Consider the following 10,113-nt stretch of genomic DNA (forward strand, 5'->3'; position numbering starts at 1 on the left):
CCCCCCAAAATAAAAATAAAAATGAAAATCCTCAATCTCATTGTTGAACATTCTGCTTGCATAACACTATATTTATGATTTTGTTGCGTGTTGATGAAATATTTGAAAATGTTACTTTGGGATGATATATCCAGTGCTGAAGTTAGAAACAAAATAAACCAGGGGAGATTAAGGTTGGGTTACATAGCCCCCATAAGGGACTTAGTTTAGCCATCCTAGAATTGTTTTATTTTTTATAAGGAAACATACTCATGTGTTAACCAACTTAGAATTCATAGTAGTGGAGCCAACAGGTGATTTAGTGGTTAAGGTGCTGACTTCCACATGGCCAACTGCAATTCAAGTCCCAGACCAGTTGGCTTGAATATCATGCTGAGCACGTGTGAGTATGTGCCCCAGATCCCAGGATGTGAATGGAAAAGGAAGGATTGTGTCATGGCCATCCCCCTAGCAGGGGATTTCTCACTTTTCCTCTCTTTCTCTGTCACTCCGCAGCAATTGTTCATACTCTTTGGCAAAAACCATTGCTAAAATATTGTGCTCTGCAGGTTGGAACATGGGAAGCTTGGTTTAGATTCTCTGTTTAACCTAGTGGCTGGGCATAGAGGGGTGTACTAGTAATCCCACCAACTCTAGAATCTGAGGCAGGAGGATCTTGAATTCAAGACTGGCCTGGCCAATATAGTAAGACCCTGTCTGAAAAAGAGCCAGGGTGGGGGTGTGTGTGTGTGTGTATGTGTGTGTGTGTGCATGTGCATGTATAGTCCCAACCAGGAGGCTGGGACTGGAGGGTTGTGACAGTGAGACCATGTCTTAAAAAAAATAGGGAGCTCAGGTAAATTTAGGGTGTTTACCCTCCTGTGTAAATGAACTTTGGACAGTTTTTGCTTAGAGTACCATCATACTTGGACTTAGATAGTCTTGCATTCCTGTCTTTTAAGTAAAAACTGACAATGGTTATTTCACAGGTTTATGTGTGACACTCCTATCTCTACAAGAAGGGCCTCCAGAGAAGTCAGGTGGTGCTCTGGGTCTAACCCAGGTAGGCACAGGGCACAAGCACAGCTGTGTGCCTACTAGCTTAGTCTGTGGGCCACCTGCTAGAGCTGTGAGGCTGGAATAGGTAGAGTAAATTTACCCTACACTCCCTTTGTAGACAAAGGGGTCTGTTCAACTTGATTGTCTTATTTTCAAGAACTCTGACCAGCCAATAGAAACTGTTAAAGTGCAGAGAAAGTTTGGTTCAGGGCCTGAAACACAGCCGTATTCATCATCAGTGTGCCTGCAGAGGACCTAGACACCATAGGGATATGGAGGTGATTAGTTGTCTAGGGCTGTGTTAATAGTTAACCTCAAACTTGGTGGCTCACAGCACTCTGTACTTGCTCTCTTAAAGTTTAGGAGTCACAAGTCTGGAATCATTTTCACTGTATTGCACCAAGGTGTCAGTAGGGCCAGCTTCCCTCAGGAGGCTCTTGGAGGAATTCTTCTCTTTGTCTTTTTGAGTCTCTAGAACTGCCCTCCTTATGTTCCTTGTGTCATGGCCCCTTCCTCCTTCTTCAAAGCCAGCAGCAAAGCATCATCGAACTTCTTGTTGTCATATCACCATCTGTAGTCTGTAATCAAATCACTCTGCCTCCCTCTTACAAGGACACTTATGACTACATTGAGGGCCCACCTCCATAATCCTGGGTAATCCAGATAATCTTCCCCATCTCAAGGTCCTTAATCACATCTGCAAATTCCTTTTTGCCGTATCAAGTAACATATATTCCAGGGACGAGGATCCTTGAGGGTTCATTGGCCATTATTTGGCCAAGCACAGAGCTGACTGTCATGTGCTTCTGTATGCACAGACCTTAACCGAGCAAGAGAGACGGACATCCATAGATAGGACTGTGGGAGATCGCTGTAATAGAGAGGACTGGGACCATGGGGAAGAACTTGACTTTGAAGAGATTAGGGATGACTTGAAAAAGGGAGAAAAGTGGTTGGGCTAAGTGGGGAAGAGCATTTCAAGCAAACAGAATCAAATAAGCAAAGGTGTTAAAGGATATGCTGAATTTGAGAGTGGTACATAAAGCTGTGATGATTCGCCAAGAGGTGCCAAGGCAAGAACAAAGGGGGAATGTGTAGGCTGGGGCTGTGCCCTGAAGAGCTGCGGATGATGAGCCAGAGTTAGAATTTAGCTTGTCAGATAGTGAGGACCCCTCAGAAGTTTCTGAGCAGGTGGTTACACATGATTAGATAGGGGTGTGTAGCTGTATTCAATGGGAGGCTGATGCAGAAGAGCAACAGTAGACAGAAGGTTTGTAAGATTGGAGAAGACAGATTCTGGTAACGGAAAAACTTAACTAAAAATAATGTTTCAGGCAATTTCACTAATACCCTTCAAAAACCGATATTCCGCCAGAACTATTTTTATGCAAAAATGCATCATGACTTTTCCAAGGACCCAGTACTATGCAAAAGTGACAGGATATTTACAGAATTCATAATCTGATGTGGGAGAGGCAAATATGATAAAAGCATATCTTGAACATTCTTTTCTACTTTTTTGTTTTTTTTTAATTTGCCAGAAGAAGGTATGTGTGCTTGCCAGAGAAACGGGGAAAAAGCAACCTCCATGGGGCTTGGTCACACCATAACCTTTCTTTATTTCTCCTTTTAGGATTTTGGGCACATATACGTCAGGTGTATTTTTCAAGTTACCAGGCCCTGAACTCAAACCATGCAGTCAGTCATGTGGGATCCAGTTGCCTTAACCACTAGACCACAGGCTGGTCCCAAACATTACTGTCTTTTAAGCACAGAATCAAATATGACTTGGAGGAGGGTTAAGACCTATTTAGAGTTTACAAATGAGTCTCTTTCTTTTTGTGGACTTAATAGATGAAGGGGGTATAAACAATCCATAAATATATAAGCTAAATGTACACTGGAAAACTCAAATCCTTTACATGTATTTTATTGACCTTTAAAATAAATTTCACTTTAACTGTTTTAATAGTAGCTAGATTTCCCTCTGCTTTTCCTTCATACAAATCCTGATAGAGAATTTCTTCTTCCTTTTAATTGGCAGAGGGCATGTGCATTTGTCAAATTGAGAGAGAGCAAGAAGAAAACTCCCCCTAATGGGCCGTGTCACAATGCAATCCCTTCTCTATTTCTCCATCCTGTGGGGATTTGGGACACACACACAAACACACACACACACACACATGCACCGGGCATGTTTTTCAAGCCACCAGGCCACAGCAGTAGGCTGTGTGGGATTCAGCATTCGTAACCACTGCACTACAACAGTGTTCCCTAACCTTTTTGGCACCAGAGATTAGTTTCATGGAAGATAGTTTTTCCATGGATGGGGGGGTATGGAGGTGGGGATAGTTTATGAGATCACACAACCTAGATCCCTTGTGTGCACGGTTCACAGTAGGGTTCACCCTCCTATGAGAATCTAATACTGATGCTGATCTGACAGGATGCAGAACTCAGCTGGTAATGTAAGTGATTTGGAGCAGCTGTAAATACAAATGAAACTTTGTTTGCTGGGTTGTCACTCTGTCTCCTGCTGTTCAACCTGGTTCCTAACAGGACACAAACCAGTAATCCAGGGGTTGGGAACCCCTGTGCTACAGGGTCAGCCTTTGAGAATTCAGTGGCCACTGTGTAAACAAACAGGGACCAGCAGTTAGCATAATGTCTATGTCATTAGACTCCCATGTAGTTGACCATGGCTCGAGTCCCAGACTGGTGGCTTAAACTCACGCCGGACGCGTGTGCATGCATGCCCTAGATCCCGAGAGGAGAATGGAGGAGAAGGGATTGAGGCATGGCCATCCCCCCTGGGGGGTGATTTCTTGCTTTCTGTCTCTCTCTGGTGAGTGCACGTGCTCTATAGCAAAAACCTCTTCAAAAAAGCCAAAAACATAAAACAACAACAAAAAGCAAACAAAAAGTGCATTCCTCCTTTAACAAATACTTACAGAATACTTACTTGCAAGAGTTTAGAAAGGCTATACAAATAAAGAAACAGATGTGCTCTGCGCTGCCCAGACTAGTGAACAATACAGTCAGGATGGCTAAAGGTGACCCTAAGAAACTAAAGGGCAAGATACCTGTTTATGCCTTCTTTGTGCAGACCTGCAGAGAAGAACATAAGAAGAAAAACCTGGAGATCCCTGGCAATTTTGCAGAATTTTCTAAGAAGTGCTCTAAGAGGTGAAAGACAATGTTTAGGAAAGAGAAGTCAAAATTTGATGAAATGGCAAAGGTAAAGTAAGCTATGATAGGGAAATGAAGGATTACGGACTGGTTAAGGGAGGCAAGAAGAAAAAGGACCCTAATGTCCCCAAAAGGACACTATGTAGATTCTTCCCATTCTGTTCAGAATTTTGCCCCAAGATCAAATCCACCATCCCTGGCATCTCTTGGAGATGTGGCAAAGAAGCTGGGTGAGATGTGGAACAACTTAAGTGACAGTGAGAAGCAGCCTTACATCACCAAGGTCACAAAGCTGAAGGAGAAGTCTGAGAAGGATGTTGCCAACTCTAAGTCTAAAGGCAAGTTTGATGGTGCAAAGGGTCCTGCCAAAGTTGGCCAGAAAAAGCTGGAAGAGGAAGATGAAGATGAGTAGGAGGATGAATTAAAAAACAAACTGTTGAAATGTCTCCTTGTGATTACCTTAGCGCAGGGGAGCACTATAATCACGCCTCTCTTGGAGGCATGTCTTTTGCCCTCATTAGGTTTAATTGCAGAATTTGATTACAATCATGTTGTCTCTCAAAGTGCCCTGGAAATTGTCAGTGGTTTACATGAAGTGGCCATGGGTGTCTGGAGCACTCTGAAACTGTATCCAAGTTGTACATATTTCCAAACATTATTAAAATGAAAAGGCACTCTCCTGTTCTCACTCTGTGCACTTTGCTGTTGGTGTGACACGACATTTAGGGATGTTTCTCACTTTTTTTTTTTTTTTTTAATTTGTAAGGTGGTGTTAACTATATGGTTATTGGCTAGAAATTCTGAGTTATCAACTGTATTTATCTTTGGTCTGTAACAAGAACTGAACAACCACGACAAACTCTCTGTGCTCCTCATGTGGTAGAGGTTGTGGAAAGGGTGCCTGTTGGAGGGGCCGTGGCTCAGGGCATGCACTGGGAAGCTGGACTTGTTCACTCTGTGGTGGCATTTGTGTAAGTGTCAGGTTGTCTCGTTTTGTACATAGTGACCTAGCATTCTGCTGTCATTCTTAGCTGTGGAAAAGGAGAGTCAGCGGGCATGAGGAAGGTTTGGATTTTTATGCCACTGCATCAATGAAGCTCAAGAACCTTTGTACTTAAAACATGATTTGCAATGTTCTGTTATTTTTTTGTATGCTTCGAATGCTGAAATGTTTTGAAGTTAAACAGTATTACATTTCTAAAAAAATTAAAAATAAAGACACAAACCACCAGGTTCATTTTTACTGTTCTGACATGTGGTAGGTACAGATTCTCTTTGAAGTATTTCTTCAGTCTCATAAAACAGTATCTGTTTGATGCTAGCAGATATAAAGATGTTGCCTTTGGCCTTTAGAACTGGTAGGAGGAGCTGCTTTTCTGGTGCTGACACCACTTTGTTCTTCACCTATGCAGGAGCAAAGGGGAAAGAGGGCTGCCTGGACCCTACCTCACCATCAAAAGCCTCCTACAAGCCTAGAGTGTGGGAGAAGCAGCTGCCTCAGCCCATGCACTATGCAATTTTACATACCATCATACAGTCTAGCTTCTCTGTTCAGCCCTCAGCTACATAGAAAGGCTCTGGAAATCAGAGCCTCAAGAAACATAAAAACAAAAACAAAAACAAAACAAACCAAAAACCAGAAAATACCACCCCACCCCTAAGGAACACAATAATTCCACATCAGTGATGGATAAAACACAAGAAATCACAGGAACCAGCAGTTAGCGTAATGGCTATGTCGCTGGACTCCCATGTAGTCGACCGTTGTTCGAGTCCTGGACCTAGAGGCTTAAACTCATGCCGGGCATGTGTGCATGTGTGCCCAAGATCCCGAGAGGAGAATGGAGAAGGGATTGTGGCCTGGCCATCCCCCCTGGGGGGTGATTTCTTGCTTTCTGTCTCTTTGTCTCTCTCTGTCTTTCTGGCAAGCGCACATGCCCTATAGCAAATGCCTCTTTCTCAGAAAAAAAGCCCACAAGAAATCACAGAAATGTCAGAAAAAGTATTCATAATATTTATCATAACTAAATTTGATGAGATAAAAGAGAAAACAGACAACCAATCTCAGGAGATGAGAAAATCATTTCATAACTTGAAGGAGGAACTCCATAAAGAGATAGGAATCCTGAAAAACAGAACTTCTGAAATTAAAGAATACTGTATAGGAAGTCAAAACCTTCCTTGAAAGTATTAACAACAGATTAGACCATGCAGAAGAATCTGTGACCTTGAAGACAAAATTTCCAACTTAGTCCAAGCAACAAAGAAGAATGGAAAACTATCCACTAAAAACGAGGACATCATAGGAGATATACTACACATGATTAAAAGGCCAAATATTTACATTATGAGTATTCTAGAAGGTGAGGAGATGGGTAAAAGCTTAGAAAATATCTTTCATGATAATATTGAAAGCATTCTAAACTTAGACATACAGAAATTCAAATCCCGGAAATAAAAAGTGCACCAGATAGATTTAACATAAGATGCTCTCCAAGGCACATCAGAGCCAAACTGATAAAAATTCAAGACAAAGATAATATTCTAAAAGTGACAAGAGAGAAACTCCAGGTTACAAACAAGAGTTACTTCATTAGACTATTGGTGGACCTCTCAATTGAAAAAATGCAGGTAAGGAAATAATAATCATAAATATTTTTACATCCAATGCCAAGGCACTCAGCTATGTAAAAGAAAGCTAGATTTAAAGGAAAATATAAACTACAATACACTAATTGTTAGAAATTTCAGTACCCCACTGTCATCACTGGACAGGTCATTGAGACAAAAAATAAAGCAGCACAGGAACTAAACTAATTGATACCATAAACCAAATAGACCTGACACATATATAGAGAGGATTCCTTCTAGTAACTAAGGAATATACTTTTTTCTCTTTGCCACATGGAATATTTTCAAAGATTGACAACATAATAGGCCATAAAATTTGTGAATATAGAAACTACATCCAGTATCTTCTCTAACCACAACAGAAAAACTTCAAATCAAGCACAGAAAGAGTTCTCAAGGGAACCAGCAGTTAGTGTAATGGCTACGTCGCTGGACTCCCACGTAATCGACCGTGGTTGGCATCCCGGAACTGGTGGCTTAAAACTCACGCCAAGCACGTGTGCGTGGGTGCCCAAGATCCCGAGAGGAGAATGGAGGAGAAGGGATTGCGGCGTGACTATACCCCCGGGGGGTGATTTCTCACTTTCTGTCTCTAATGTCTCTGTCTGTCTGGCGAGCACCCACGCCCTATAGCGAAAATCTCTCCAAAGGGAAAAAAAAAAAAAAGAAAGAAAAGTCCTCAAAAATACACAAAAACATGGAAACTAAACTATCTACTCCTCAATGACTTTCAAACTACTGAAGAAATTAAGACTGAAAATAAAAGATTCATTGAACCCAAGAATAGTGAACACAGTACTCTACATAACTTTTGGGACACAATGTAAACAGTCATAAGAGGCAAGTTTATAGCCATAAGTGCTCACAAGAAAAAAATAGAAAGGTGGCAAATAAATAAATTAACACACATCGTAGGGAACTGGAAAAGAACAACAATAAACCAAAAAGAAAAAAAGTAAATATTAGAGCTGAAATAGAGAATAAAAGAAATATACAAAAAGGTCAATGAAATGAAAAGCTGTCTTTTGAGAAGATAAACAAAATTGATAGACCATTAGCTAGACTAATCAAGAAAAACAGAGAAAGGGACCAGATAGATAAAATCAGTAATGAAACTGGCAATATTACAACTGATATACCAGAAATATGAAAAAGTATGATTGAATACTATGAGCAACTATATACCAACAAACTAGAAAAGCTAGATGAGATTGACAATTTCTGGACAGGTTACATAGGTTCAGTCAAGAGGAAATAGAAAGCCTGAATAGACTGATAATAAGTGAAGAGACTGAATTAGTGATAGTCTCCTAACAAAGAAAAGCCCAGGTTCAAATGGTTTCACTTCTGAATTCTAAAAATTCTTTAAAAAAGAGCTAAGTTTCCTTAAACTATTCCAGGTTCAAAAGGAAGGAATCCTCCTGAATGCATTTTATGAAGTCACTATCATCTTAATACCAAAACCAGACAAGGACATAACAACAAGAACAAAAACTACAGACCAATATCTCTGATGAATACTGATACAAAATTCTTTTAACAAAATATTAACAAACCAAATCCAACAACATATCAAGAAGGTTATCCACCATGACCAAGTAGGCTTTATTCTGAGGTTGGTTCAACATACGGAAAGCAATGAATGTAATACACCACATTAACAGAAAGAAAGATAAAGATCATATGGATATAGAAAAAGCATTTGATAAAATACAACAGCCTTTCATGATCAAGACTCTCTGCAAAATAGGGGTAAAAGAGACATTCCTTAACATAATAAAAGCCATATATGACAGACCCACTGAAAACATGTAAACAGTCATAAGAGGCAAGTTAATAGCCATAAGTGCTATAAACTGAATGGGGAAAAACTGAGAGCCTTCCCAGTAAAAACCAAAATAAGACAAAACTGCCCACTTGCTCCACTCCTTTATAATATAGTGCTGGAGGTCATAGCCAATGCAGTCAGACAAGAGAGCAAAATAAAGGACATCCTTGTAGAAAAAGAAGAAGCTATTCTGTCCCTATTTGTAGGTGATATGATTATATACATAGAAAATCCAAAGGAATCCACACACACCCAGAACCCTTGGAAGTTATAAATGAATTCAGTAAAGTTTCAGGATACAAAGTCAATATGTGAAAATCTCTACCATTTTTATACACCAACAATGAAGAGACTTGAGACAGAATTGAAGAAAGGAATCCTGTTTACAAATAGCTACAAAACAAATAAGATACCTATGAATAAGCCTAACCAAAGAGGTGAAAGACCTCTATAAGGAAAACTAAGAAACACTGAAAAAAGAAATAGAGTATGATTTAAAAGAAAAAAAGGAAGTCATCTCATGCTCTTGGATTGGATTGGAAGAATCAATATAATCAAGATGTCAGTCCTACACAAATTAATTTAGATATTCAATGCAATTGCAATCCTACTACCTTCACAGAAATAGAAAAAAGAAATGATTATAAAATTTGTTTGTAATCATGAAAGACCCTGTATTGCCAAGGCAATACTGTTTCAAAAGAATAAGACAGGAGGCACCTAACTACCTGACTTTAAAGTATAATGTATTACAAAGCAGTGACAATCAAAATAGCATTGTACTGGAACAAAAATCAATACATAAATCAATGGAACAGAATAGAGAATCCAGTAATAAACCCCAAATCATGCAACCAATTGATTTTTGACAAAGGTTCCAAGACACTACAGTGTAGAAAAGGAAATAGTGTGGAAGCAAATAGTGTGGAAGAACTGGATATCCATCGGCAGAAAAATGAAAGTGGACCCCCTGTCTCTTATCATTAACTAGAATTAACTCAAAACAGATCAAAGATTTAAACATAAAGCCTCAAACTACAAAGTTATAGTAGAAAACATAGAGAAAACTTTTGAGTACATTGGAGTAGACAAAGATTTCTTTTTGTAATTTTTTTTTTTTTGGAGAGATTTTCGCTATAGGGCACGTGCACTTGCCAGACAGACAGAGAGAGACAGAGAGACAGAAAGCAAGAAATCACCCCCCAGGGGGAGATGGTCACGCCGCAATCCCTTCCCCTCCATTCTCCTCTCGGGATCTTGGGCACACAGGCACACGCGCCCGGTGTGAGTTTTAAGCCACTGGGTCCGGGACGCGAACTGTGGTCGACTACGTGGGAGTCCAGCGGCATAGCCATTATGCTAACTGCTAGTTCCCCGAAAGATTTCTTAAATAAGACTGCTAAAGCATAGGCAATAGTCCCTAAAAT

The 10,113-nt window shown here is 40.1% G+C and overlaps 1 pseudogene; it reads left to right on the plus strand.

Moving 5' to 3' along the window:
- The first annotated feature begins 3,919 nt into the window (after positions 1–3,919).
- LOC102488442 (high mobility group protein B3 pseudogene) lies at positions 3,920–4,912 on the plus strand (annotated as a pseudogene).
- The last annotated feature ends 5,201 nt before the right edge of the window (positions 4,913–10,113 follow it).

This window comes from Tupaia chinensis, unplaced genomic scaffold (genome assembly GCF_000334495.1).
Source record: "Tupaia chinensis unplaced genomic scaffold, TupChi_1.0 Scaffold000493_1, whole genome shotgun sequence".
In the NCBI taxonomy this organism is placed as follows: domain Eukaryota; kingdom Metazoa; phylum Chordata; class Mammalia; order Scandentia; family Tupaiidae; genus Tupaia; species Tupaia belangeri.